Below are 13,858 nucleotides of genomic sequence, written 5' to 3' on the forward strand. Positions count from 1 at the left end.
GGTGATTCAATTTCTCAATGCAAAACCAATAAATGTTGTACCAAAAATTACGAAACACCCCCCCCAAAAAAAACCAAGAAAACAAAACAACAGTCGCCCCATAAATAGATACATGTAAGTTTACAGTAAACATGTATGATATTTCATACCTGTAGATTTAACTTGTTGCCATCAGGAAAGAAAGTCAGTCTAATTCAAATCAACATGTCTTTGTCTTTAAAAGATCTCAAATGTGATGAAAGTTAATTACTTCACAAAAATGTTGACAGAAAATGGTCAAGTATGCACACTTACCTGCCCAGGAGTAACAACCCCTGTTTAAAATTCAAGTAAGAAATAATGCTTAACTAACAAATCTAATGTAACCCTTTATATTACTGTCATGTCAAGATTTTAATTAGCAATTAGTAAAATAAATATTAAACATACAACCCACAATAAATTATAGAGGACAGAGTCCATGTAGTACACAATGTTCTTTTAATAGATTAAAGGGAAATTACTATGGTGAAGTCATTTCATCTTAATACAGGCAAACAAAACTTCCATCAAATTTCTACCTCCAGAACCTATTGTTACTAGTCTCTGGCAAAGGACTGGTAGTAAGTCTCATTTCACTACAAAACACACTCCGACTCTATTGCAGCTTTCATCCCAAAATTGATAGATCAATAAAACTGCCCTGTTTTCTCCCCCCACAGAACCTGTTAAAGCATTGACCAAAAAAACAGAAGAAGACATCTCTATATCTACTCTGTGCTTTACTTAAATGATTCTGAGAAGCATAGAATACAAATTATTTACCATGCTCACTACCTAGAACTGACACACTTCCTTATGGACAAAATAACCATCAAAAATACAAGCAATAACCATTTACTGTACAATAAAACATTCTTCTCTAAATCATGAAAATTGACACTCACTAAAATATTCATTAAACAGAATCCTTGAAAATGAGTAACCTTTACATTCACAGTCTAGACGCATTTCAAGTTAATCTGGATTAAGAGATTTTTTACCCTGATATTGCCACTTGTTATAAGCACTTTCCTTTTTACTATTGCCTAGATTTTATTTGTTCAGTAATTTTCCCATTACCTTTCATGACAGTATTCATAACATGTTGGAAATATTTGTTTTAATAATTTCGTAATAATTTTTTGATTTTTTATTACATAGATTCTTCACTGCAACATATTGATAACTCCACTTACCATATAAAGATAAAAACTGTGATTTGACTTTAAAAAAAAAAGAATAGTGGTAGGCTAGCTGTGTACAAAATTAAAAAATAGATTCACTGGTGAAGTAGGACATCCTGAACCCTTCCAGAGCACCTGATGTAACTTCAGTTTTTTGTGAGAATTCATTTTTCTATTTGCCAGTACTTTAGTCTATTGTGTTACATCTTGTTTTCCTTTCTTCAGTTTTCATATGTAATCTATCTTTTAGGTTTGCTACATTGTATATGTAGCTCGTATTTGTTTCCTGTTTTTTTGTGTTCTGGCCATGTATTTGGCTTTTGATGTATTTAAATAGTCTCATTGTTCATGTTTCAGGTTTTTTATGCTAATAAATATTGTATCACTTATTGGCAAATCAAAATCAAGTACCCTGAGGGAAATATTTTCAGAAAGGGGTCACTATTATAGTAAACTCCCTGTAGTTACAGTATTAAGTTCAATGATTTGAATTCAAATGTGTTACCTGAAGTTATTTTGGTGGGTGTACAATTTGACAATTTTGAAGCAAAAAGATTTACAAAAAACTTTGGCATTTCTAATTTTGGTCATAGCCAAGTGATGCACTACATGTACAGGGGAAAGTAGTTAACCCTAGAGTAAATAATTTGTGGAATTTATTCTTGTTTTTAGACAGATTGCAAAAAAATATGCCAAAATTATCATCTCCGCAAAAATTACCAGCAAAGTTAATTATGGAAAACACAGCATATCTTTTTATATAACCCACAAAATCATGAATAAAAAATGAAACATACAATTTTTACAGCTCAGTGATAATACAAAATATGACAATTACGGAAAGAGCATGATACTACCATTTCATATTTCTCATGACCTGAGCTAACATTATTAATGTTGAAAATAATATGAATATTTACTTCCCAAATATACAAATAACATTTCATAAAAATGTTCTTAGGATGTTTAGTATGAACGATTTACTTTGTATCACAATAAGTCAATTTCATTGTACAAATATGAATAAGACAAATAAACAATTTACTGTGAAAAGAACCTGTTAAAATGACAACAGATGTGGTCGATGTTATTGGAAAATACTATTGTAAATTAAATTGCTATTTATCCATTGGTTAGGTTTACAAATGTTATAACAGTGGAGTCTGCAGGCAATTATTATAATACAGAAAAAATCAGTCTAAACCAAACCCTGAATAATCCATATATCTGTCTTAACCAGAGACACTTTTTAATATCTCTCATTTCAGTTTAAATTTACTTTCACCCTTGGTAATCTGAACACCTGTTTAAACCAAACCAAACTTAAAGTCCAAAAGAGATTCAGTGTATACAGCTTTCACTGTATTACAATGGAGAAACACAAAAGGGGTTTGGTTACCACTGGTTTCACTGTAATAGGTGATGAATTTACTGGTACTTAAAACATTAACATTTTGCAGGGAGTTATTTTTGTGATCATTAATGTTTATGGTGAGGTTTCTGCAATTACACAGCAAATTAAACAAAACATCTATGGGTCACCAGTGATACCAATCCTTTCTATCAAGGAATAAGGAAAATAAACAAAGTCCTCAGTAAACTGGAAGTAGTTGTAGAACTTTTTTGAAAAAAGATCCCACCATATGACATACCTACAGGAAGAATGTGTTAAAATTTCTAGCAGCTGTGATGAGTATTTGCTGAGAAAAGTGTGATGACAAAAATTTTTACGGACTGAAACATGGACAAGAGTAAAATAGTTTACCTCTCTCTTTCAGAGCAGGGGTATATCTATGAAGTCTTTGCTACGGGTTTTCTACGCGAAAAATGTCTAGACCGTGAATTTAGGGAAAATAACTCTAACAAGAAAATTTCCTCTTTTACAGTATGTTCTACTGAAGACCCAGACAATTAAAATAGAACTACTGTTACAATAAAATAATTTGATGAGCCTAAATAAAACTCAATTTATATTACATAATTCTTTAAACAGTGTACTGAATTTTTTACAGTGAGTAATATAGTTAACTTCAGGGAATAGAGTTGTTCTTCCCTTGGCTGAATGACTATCATCAGATAAAAATAAAACAAGGAGATTTCAAATAATATATCACTTCATAAGTACTTAAATCAAAGTTTGATAAAGAGGTTAATTCTGTCTACAAGCTCCTGGTTAACTATCTATGTATTGTCGTTCAAGTGACGACTAACTCTATTCCCTGAAGTTCACTGTTTTATTTGCTGTAAAAAAAATAACTTGTCTAGTATACATGTATATGTACTAACTATTTCAATATCAATATCACATTATCATAGTTTTCAAATACAAAAATTTTAAATGTCAAACATTTATGACATTCTAAATGCATTTTTTCATGATTTTTTAAAGGATAACATGATAATATACAAATTTACTTACTGCTATGATGCAAATATACATTTCATTAATGAAACAATATGATATTCTGCTGCACTGATTAAAATCTCAACTTCATTGATAATACGAAACATGACTTCATGGTATGCCTCTGTGAACAATGATTTAAGTGTTTATCAAACTTCAAAACATATTATTATCTTAGGTTATTCCAGGAATAATACAAGCACATTTCTCTGTCAAGCCTACTAAAACTTAAATAGAAATAACCATTGGAGAGAGAAAATTAATGTACACTTGTATTTATAGTTCAATGTTTCTATGCATATAAGTCTATACCTCACTGCTTACATTTGACAGTTCTTGCATTCTGCATACCAAATTTAAAATTAAGTATTTCTCTGTCTAAGAATCAGGCAAAATGTGTATAAGGTATAGCACATGAAGGAAGAAAAACACAAAGATTTTACTGCATTATCCAAATGTTTATACCCTGTAGCCTCTAGTAATAATCATCGAAGTGTTTGTAAAGTTATTGATAAGTCAAATTTAGTTGAAATGTACAATGGAAAAATGGCAAGGATATTTTCCTGCACTTTTTCCCTATTTTACCAATATAAAAATATCTACCGGTATAACACAAAAGCTTAAAGATAAAACTAAATACCTTTTCAATGGTTAACTAGATGTTTTGAATACATTTCTGGCAAAGAAGACCAAATCGAGAAAATGATGTGTCACCTGTTGCCTGCTTCTTACACAGAATGGTACTTAAGTAGTTTGTATATTTTCAGGGGAATTGAACTCAAACTGCTTATTTTTACTTCAACCATTCTATTTGAGCAATCAAAATGCATTACACATGATATATTTGTCACTGACTGAATATAATTTTTTGTTATGACATCACAAAAGTTACAGTGGTCTTAATTAAGTTGCCTCGATGTCATGATTCTATGACCCAATGTGACTTTGTGTTGTGACGTAAACAACAAAAACAAAAAAAATCGTTTAAATTGCTGGAATGTAGCAGGCCATGTATCAAAACTGTGCTTAAGGAGGTAGACCTAGGGTAAGGGAAATAACTCTTGAAATCAGCAATATGTTTGTATCATATTCAATTTCACCAAAGCCTATCAAGCTTTCATTTGACAACGAATAAAATCAGTCCAAGTTACTTTGATGCTTACATGAGACTGAATTAAAATGCTGAATAAAAACGTTCCAATGATTTGTATGAGTTGTGTCCCTTATCCTAGGTCTACCTCCTTAAAGAGTAATCAAGGGAACCAAGGTTATAGCAGTAATCAAAAGAATGTAATCCAGGGACAAGGACCAGACATAGAAAACAGACATACACAACAAAGAACATAAAGTAACTAAAATCATACATACAAAGTAACAAAAGCAAATGAGCAACTCAGACTCCACTAAAAACTGGGAGCACTATTTTTTTTACTTTTTGTTGCATAATAGTTTTGTTCATTCCCAATTTTTTGTGTACAAATAATTCCTATCACAACCACTTAAGGATTTTTTTCTGTTATATTTAATAAAGATATTGACTAATAATTTTCATATTTGATCCAGGTTTGTTATTTTTAGATACATTATATTTAATAGTAGATAAATTTTCCTAGATTTTCTAGAAGATGACATTGAATGAGCATATTTCAGAATTTCAATGTAAAAAACACAGGTCACCAAACTTCATTTGGAGATAACGGAGCCTTAATAAAGCCAATTTTCACATGGATTCTTTGGGGAATTTCACTATTTCGTAACTATACAAAAAAGAATGGGATATAACATTTCTTTGAAGTCTATATAAAGAACACTTAATAGAGATTCTTTCATATTTCACAAAGAAAATATGGGGTCATAAAAAAAATAAAATTCCAATTACATTTCTATAGAACATTTTCCCGCCAACAATCTTCCTTAAAATAAATATTTGTAATTTTTTATGTCAAAAATTCTTTCAATAATTCAAACATACTGTTTTTACATCATTTTAAACAGTATTAGTTCATTAAAGAGTAATATGAGGCTGACTTCACAGTGTCTGTAGTATCCTTTATCTCAAGTTCTTTTGGGTAGATGCGATGTATCAAATCCCTGAAATTAGGATTGTTTAAAGATAATACGTCATCTATATAGTGGAAACTGTGATTGAAGGATCTAGCCAATCAATATTCTTTCTTTCTGATCAGAAAACATATACTGTAAACATACTAATTTTCGCGGTATACTAATTTTTGCTATTTTTGCGATATACAGAAAATCTCAAAAAAAAGTACCTGTGAAACCGATTTTAAACATTACATAATGCAAATAATTTTTTTTTAAATCACAAAAACTGATACTCACAAATATGTTCACTTGATGTGTGTCTGTTTGATTTTGTAATACAATACAAAAGAATGCACAGTGTAATAAGTATGATCTAATACTTCAACAAAATTTACCATTCCTGATCTCCAATCAAACAGAATGTAATGTAAAAAAACACACATTTCACATAATATGAATGACCAAATTTTAAACTTGATCTGTGATTCAAATTATGGAAATAAAAATACAGAATTTTTTAGGAGTGCTAATAAAAGAATCAGTCTTAACATATTACATAGGTTATTTATCTTAAGAACTTACAACAATTAAATTCTCCACCTACCTACAACTCAAACTGAGCGACAGGAAGTAAATGAAAAATTTTGATGCCTCCCAAAACTTTGTCTACCCAAACTGAATCCTTGGTTTCCTGACAGATTGTCTTCTTAGCATTAAAATTCTTCTTTCTACTTTAATTCGTGAGGTCTTTTAGTATCATCTGGCATAGAGATGTTTGATAGCTGATGACAGCTTGTCTTATCACTAGTTTCAAATTTTTTTTTCCTTTAGACACATATGTTCTGATAGAAACAGATGCCTTTATGGTATTTTTTTTCTTTTGATATTGAATTTATGTATTCACAAGTATAGAATTTCTTTCAGTCTGGGAATCAATAGAAAACAGATACATCACTACATAAATTGGCACTAATTTTAAAAATTACAATGATTCTAATAATCAAGCATGAAACTTGTACATGTATAAAGACTACATACTTCTCATAAATCCCATTCATTGAACTTGAACAAGCTATTACCTGAGCTCCAATTAAGGGTCTTCTGGGAAATGTAATATGCCATATTTTCCTACCATTTAAGTATTGGATTATTATGTTACTGAGTAATAGAAAAACTGATATACAGTACCGTATACTGAGAAAACAGTATCACAGAAAGACAGACATGACAGGTTTGATAGACAGATGTTCTCTTTATACAAGTTTTATAGAAAAATGCTTTCTTTGTACAGGTTTTAAAGAACAATATTCTCTTTAAACAGGTTCTATTGGAAGATGTTCTCTTCACACAGATTCCACAGAAATGTGCTTCTGTCCGAGTATTCACTTCAAGTTTTTAATAAAACAAAACAATTAAAATGTCTTGCTAAGTCTAAAAATCATAACACTTAAGTGTAAGTATTTGTAAGAATCAGGCAAAATGGGAAAAATCAGAAACATGCATGTCAAAAACCCACCGAATCTGACAATAAGATATCACTCAAAGATGCTTTCTCTATTTGATCTCTGCATCACTGGCTTTGCTCAAAAACTGTTCAATAGAATCTTAGAAAAATGAAGTTTCTGACATAGTTATCTACCCTTGAAATGTTCAATTTCGAATTGGAACTCAATGGCAGATCCAAGATGTAAAGCTACTAGGGGGTAGATCCCAGATTTAAAGCTACTAGGAGGCAGATCCAAGATTTAAAGCCACCAAGGGACAGATCCAAGATTTAAAGCCATCATGGGCAGATCCAAGATTTAAAGCTACTAGGGAGCAGATCCCAGATTTAAAGCTACCATAGGCAGATCCAAGATTTAAAGCCACCAAGGGACAGATCCAAGATTTAAAGCCGTCATGGGCAGATCCAAGATTTAAAGCCGTCATGGGCAGATCCAAGATTTAAGGCCACCAGGGGGCAGATTCAATATTTAAAGCCACCAGGAAGCAGATCCAAGATTAAAAGTTAAAGGGGACAAAATTTGTGTAGAAGAGAGAAATAAACACTTGTTGATAAAAGTTCTAAATCATTTGCCCAATCAGATAAATGAAGAATTTCATGTTTCATACACTAAGCTGCAAATTTCAGTAATCCTTTCAATCTGAGCAATTAAATTTTCCAGATACAACATGTAACATTAAAATTAGATTAAAATTTCAGTAAAGCCAAAAGTGAAATTTATACTAAACTTTTTCAAAGCACACCCACTTATGATAAAATAATGACATGAAAAATTTTATTCAATTAAAACTTTTTTCTAAATCACAAGTTTAAAAGCAGCACAAAAACATACAAAAAAGCTAGTTAAATTTTAGCCCAGATTTTAATGGTAAGTTGCTACATCAACAATTTTTGTTTAAACAAAAAAATGAATAAAAATTACAGCTAAATTTGGGAAAAGACAAAATAAACAATTGCAATTTCCAACTTAAGCCAAAGTTACTTAATATTTATTATTTTTAGCAATTCACAATGTAGTTATGCATTTTGCATATCTTTTAAATCATAAGTAAAACATGTTATCAAAAGAGTTCATGACTTGCATTTTCACCTGTAAAAGCAGCATACTGTAACAACTGCAGTGAATTTCCTACCGTTTTTAAAAAAGGAGCCTGAAATCCATGAAATTGGGATATAAACTGTGAAAATAGTCTTTTGAAAAAAATCTGTATACATGAGGACAAGGATTTAAAAAAATATTTTCTAATTAAAATCCTTTATGAGGACCATTATAGTTGGAAGTCCGTGAGGTGACATCTGGACAACAAATTTCATACAGTATAGTGCAGAGAGGTTCTGAACATCTTACAAATATCCCTATTAATCAGGCATGGGACCACAATTAATTTTCAAGTGCATTTCATTATACACATTTGAGTAGATAAAAAAAATCCACCGGAGCAAACTGAATAAAACTTCTCTGGCCTAAAGATATGTACAAACAGGATTTTATATATAAATTGTAGAAAATTTTACCATCATTTTCTGAAATTAATACATATGACCCGGAGATAGGGTAAACATGACAAATGAACTGAGTTAAAAGTCCTAAATTTTAACCTTCTTCCACTGAACCAAATCACAATTTTTAGTCAGAATTGATTAATGAAAAAAAATCCCATGTAATTTTAACCTACTGTCTACCAATTAGAGGAAAAACTTCAGCAAATAAGTTTCCAGTAAAAATATGAAAAAAATGTGGAAGGTACCTACTACCACAGTTGGAACTATATTTGTATACAACGAAAACCAAGGGGAATTAATTGTGTTCTCGTACCATCATGTACAAATCTAATTACGATCTTTCATAGTGAATGGGAAATTCCACTGCTGAAATTTGAGAAATTTAGAGCATGTATCTCCTTGGGGACTAAGACAAAATTCTACCCCAAAATATAAATTGGAAAAATGACTAAGTTGACACATCTCTGAGCTGCAGAGGAACATTTTGTACAATGCAAACCCAATAATACAATCACTTTATTACATTCCCTGAGTTACTTCATTAAACATGATGGAAAACAGGGAGGAACCAAATTGTCTGTTCAACAGAGTATTTTTTTAATTTGAAATTATTTTGGAGTTTAAAAAATGATGACAACAAAAATTTGTTAAATTAACATGTAATACAATATGAAAGGGGTTAGTAATGTGGGCATGACATAGGGGTTAGTTCAAAGACAAAAGGCAAAACAAAAATTACTAACCCCAAAGTCATGATGGCATAACTAACCTCCTTAGCAGAGGTCAATTTTATATATTATTTTTTTTTAATTATTGTCCTAAGGAGGTAGACCTAGGGTAAGGGACACAACTCTTACAAATCATTGGAACATTTGTATTCAGCATTTGACACCAATCTCGTGTAAGCATCAAAGTAACTCCTACTGATTTCATTCTGTTTCAAATGAAAGCTTGATAGGCTTAGGTTAAATTAAATATGATACAAACATATCACTGATTTCAAGAGTTATTTCCCTTGCCCTAGGACTACCTTCTTAAATCCAAAATAATTCCTAATTCAAATACCTAATACCTTGTTGTTGTAGTTTTATCCCTTATACATGTAGAAAAAGTAAACATAGCATAGAACAAAGATGGATTCAAGATGGGTGTAAATATTTTTAATTGCCAAGCTGAGCAAGGCAAATAAAGAAAAAGGTGTGATGTCATTTCACTTGACACTACAATTGGATTTCAAAGTCAAACATAATTTTTTTGTTTGAAAATAAATATAGCAAAAATGACTAGGTTGAAAGAAATTGTTCCCTGTAAATTTACATTATTTTAACAGATGCGACATATTTTTGAATGCAGAAGATTCATTTCTTTTGTCATTTGCTTTCTTGAATAGGCAATGCCCATGTGCATGGTTCCTATCATACAACTAATTACATTTAAACACTTTAAGGTCAAGGTTAGCAGTAAAGGATCTGTCCAAGATTTTTTTTAAAATCTGATTTTTGCAAAAGTCACAAGGGTATTTATGGAGAAATATGTGTTTTCCTTTAGGCTTGGATCACTCTTTATCATAGTTATCATGAAGTAATTATGAAGGTTTCAGTACAACCATTAGATATCAAACAATCAGATTAACTGGATTCATAGAATTTTGTTAACAAGACAAGATTTTATTTATAAACCTCAGACAAACAGGTGTACAAGAGGACACAACAAATACATATACAATCAATACAAATACATCTACAAGGTATTGCCTATTATAAAAACAGGATCATAGTTTTTTGAAAGTTTGACAAGTTTTTGTATAACTCAATATGACAGAACATTAACATTCCTTTCAGTTTGTATTCTGTTGGGTTTAAAGTATAATATGTAGGTATGAACTTTTGACGAATGGATTTCCTTTCGACATATAAATAGATAATGGAATTCATCTATCCCTTCCCCACAGAGATTACAAATTCTGTCCTCCTTTGGAACTGTGTTCCATCTCCCCATTTCTATAGGAAACTTTATACTGGAACATCTGAACTTGGCTTTGTTTACCCTATCATACATGTCATAGGAGTTAAGCCTCAGTAAATATTTTTCCAATCCAAATTCTACCTTAAACTCAGAATAAAATAGTCCCCTGGAAGAAGTGTTCATTTGTGAAAACCATCGTTGGATGAACTGATCATTTAATTGTCTAGATATTAAACTGTTTAACATTTTTTATTCATTGGTATCTGGTCGTTCCATACTCAGTCCACCATCATCAAATATTGACTTGATGTAACATATCCATTTATAGTGTGAAGGATTTTGTTCATGTAATTTGAGCATAAGCTTATACATTATAGAAGATAACTTACTGTTATCAAGTAACAAATTGTTCCGAAATAACACATTTTACGTTTTATTATTGTTTCCATAGAAAACCTTCCTAATTCACTATAAACCTTATAATTAGGCATAGAGGTCCTGACTTTCAGATTATTCTTACAAAATTTGAGGTGGATTTTTTCAATAACCACCTTTTTTTTTTTTCAAAACCCCGTATTTCTGAAGCATATAGTAAAATAGGACTGACCAGTGAGTCAAACAATTTCAGCTGTAAATCAATAGGTATACTTATATTCCTAATTTTTCTGTAAAGAGTAATTTGAATTACACATACAGTTCCTTACAAGGTGGAATTAATGGACTATATGTGATTAAATTGTTTGATTGGTTTTTTTTTAAAGAAACTAAAGGTGTAAAAATTTATAGTAGGATTATTCTTCAAATAGCAGATGCCATAGCCGTCTATACTTTGCTACCTGTAAGTCATGAAACAATTAATCAAGAAATAAATAACACAATATTTTGAAACACAGAAGATTTATGTTTCCAGGGTGTACGATGTCCGTCCTTATTAAGGAGGGGGTTCTTTTTTTGACACTAAGTTTTGATTGTTTTGTTTTCAAATGGAAGAGGATATGCAGGTTCAGTTTTTTGTCTTCCCTAGGACCCAAGATCATATTCTTCATGTCAAGTGACAAAAAACTATGATTGTCAATGTACGGTACTGCCCCGAAACAATTATCTGCAAATGTGCCAAAGGCCCAAAGTGAACTGGACATGCTTAGCTTATTTGTACATTATGCATTTGAAATGTGAAAACAATTCATGATTTCAATATCTAGTCTGATGGTAATACATGCATTATATGCATGTGCAAGAAAATGTTGGTTGAGTTGCAATTTCTTGTTATTTCTTATTCAACTATTTCTCACAGCGATCAGTAAACATACAGTTTTTTATAATCACCATCATTCGAAGCTAAGAGCAGTTTTAACTATCCATAATCATAACTTCTACAACCCCATTCACCCCATGTTATTCAGTAGTTCTCAGCATGACATTATCAAATTACTTCAAATTATTAAGCTCTATAAACTACAGGGTCTGTCTAATCTAACAATATTGGGTAAAAAAAAAATATGACAATATCAACTTGAGAATTGGCAATCGCTTTAGGGTTGAAATATACAGGATCCTTGAATACTTGTACAAGTTCTATTGTATGTTAGATTTATTTATATTGGACAGAAATTTGAGAAATCACTATACATATATATCAAAAGTGTCAATGATTCTTGTCTGGTCAAAAATAATATTATCTTGAAAGAAACAAAAAACAGACAGGAAATAGCAAATGTACATGTACTTCATTATAATATGATAAAAAAAAAATTGTAATAAAAAATCAAAGCCTTGTTGGATTGTAACACCTAGAGTAGTGTGGCATCATTAATGATCAATTTTGTGCCCTTTTTCTTTAATGACCTTATGATCACATATACATGTAGATACCACTATGCAGCATTCATTTACAGTTACTAAATCTTTACCTTAAAGCTGCATTAGCTGCCAAATTTGTTCAGTTTTGATTCTACTTAATTTTGCTGATTCAATAAAATAAGTTTGTAGTAATGCTATTGAAGCAATAAATGGCGATAATATCTACAGAATATTGTGAAAACATCGTTTTGTTAATCAAAGAAGATCGATAAGTCTGATCTAATTATTTTTCGCCATTACTTCTGAAGATTGCTGACAGGACATTCACCAGGGTTAAAAAAAATAACAAGAACGGATAGGCAGGGAAGCACATGTCTTGTTTTCATTTCGTTTCATCTATTTCTTGATTAGTTTTCAAATATATAATGATCATATTTAAGCTGCATTATATTACAATGCGTAAATTTCAAAAGGATCCTTGCGTTATATTCAAACTTTTTTCTTTTACGGCTCAAGTCTGTCTGTCTCCCTTGTCTTTGAATAATCACTTTCACTTTGCAATCAGGTTTGTTATTAAAGAAGTGATCCTTACAGCACATGCATGGATAATGGTCGCCAGATGTCACATGTATACAAACTTATCTAGGTTGATTTTTTTGTCTTGCAAGACAATAAATATGTAGACACCTATTTCATGAATTTAAAGCATTTAATTTGTGGAAATCAAATGAAATTGTACAAGAAAAGTACAATTTAGAAGAAATAATTCAAAGTTAAGGCATATTTCAACAGAAACAAAAATTTACAAAAAATGACAGGTAATGCAGCTTTAAGAATACATGAAAACAACTGGAAAATAAATAATTTTTTGCAAGTCTGAATTGATACATTTTATATCTCTAGAAATCAATAAAGGTATGAAGCACGTTTAACAGTGAAATTCCAAATCAATTACACTAAAGTATACTTCAGCAGCAAAATAGTGAAAATACAAATTCTCAAAATCAAATGGACTCAAACTACTGAGAGATTAAATTTTACTAAAGTCAGATTTGTAAAAAAATAAAGTATGTACTTTTAAGAAAATATTGGCTTATACCTTAAACATTTGTACAATTGTACATATTCATCATGTAGTACATGTACATGTAGCTAAACATTTTCTGAAAACCTGTACATAGTATTTATACCGTATACAAACTTCATTGACCATCTGCAATGAAATACGCTGAAAAGAATAATTTGAAGTAAGGAAGTGGTGCGAACAATTTTTCTCTGTCAAGAATTTAAATGATAAAAAACCTACCAGAGTTATTCCAGGTTCGTGTATTTGTTCTATCGTCATAATTTGATAAGAAAAATAATTTTATTTCGGAACACCCTCGGATCGTTCCTATCTTTCTTTGACGGGTAAGGAGAAAATAATGAAAA

General features: G+C 30.7%; 1 protein-coding gene across 3 annotated transcripts in view; it reads right to left on the reverse strand.

Annotated features, from left to right (window-relative positions):
• LOC148606412 (protein-tyrosine sulfotransferase 1-like) overlaps positions 1-13,826 on the reverse strand; it is a 35,588-nt gene extending 21,762 nt beyond the window's left edge. Inside the window, exon 1 of one of the 3 annotated variants that reach the window (XM_088546240.1) lies at positions 13,734-13,826. The gene's annotated coding sequence lies outside the window, so the exon portion shown is untranslated. Of the gene's footprint in view, positions 1-3,624; positions 3,724-6,259; positions 6,548-13,733 lie in introns of those variants that run through there. The other 2 variants (XM_088546241.1, XM_088546242.1) reach the window with 2 other exon arrangements.
• Positions 13,827-13,858: the final 32 nt, after the last annotated feature.

Source organism: Perna viridis, chromosome 9 (genome assembly GCF_037379345.1).
Source record: "Perna viridis isolate PV_CMFRI_1.1 ecotype Kerala chromosome 9, ASM3737934v1, whole genome shotgun sequence".
NCBI lineage: Eukaryota > Metazoa > Mollusca > Bivalvia > Mytilida > Mytilidae > Perna > Perna viridis.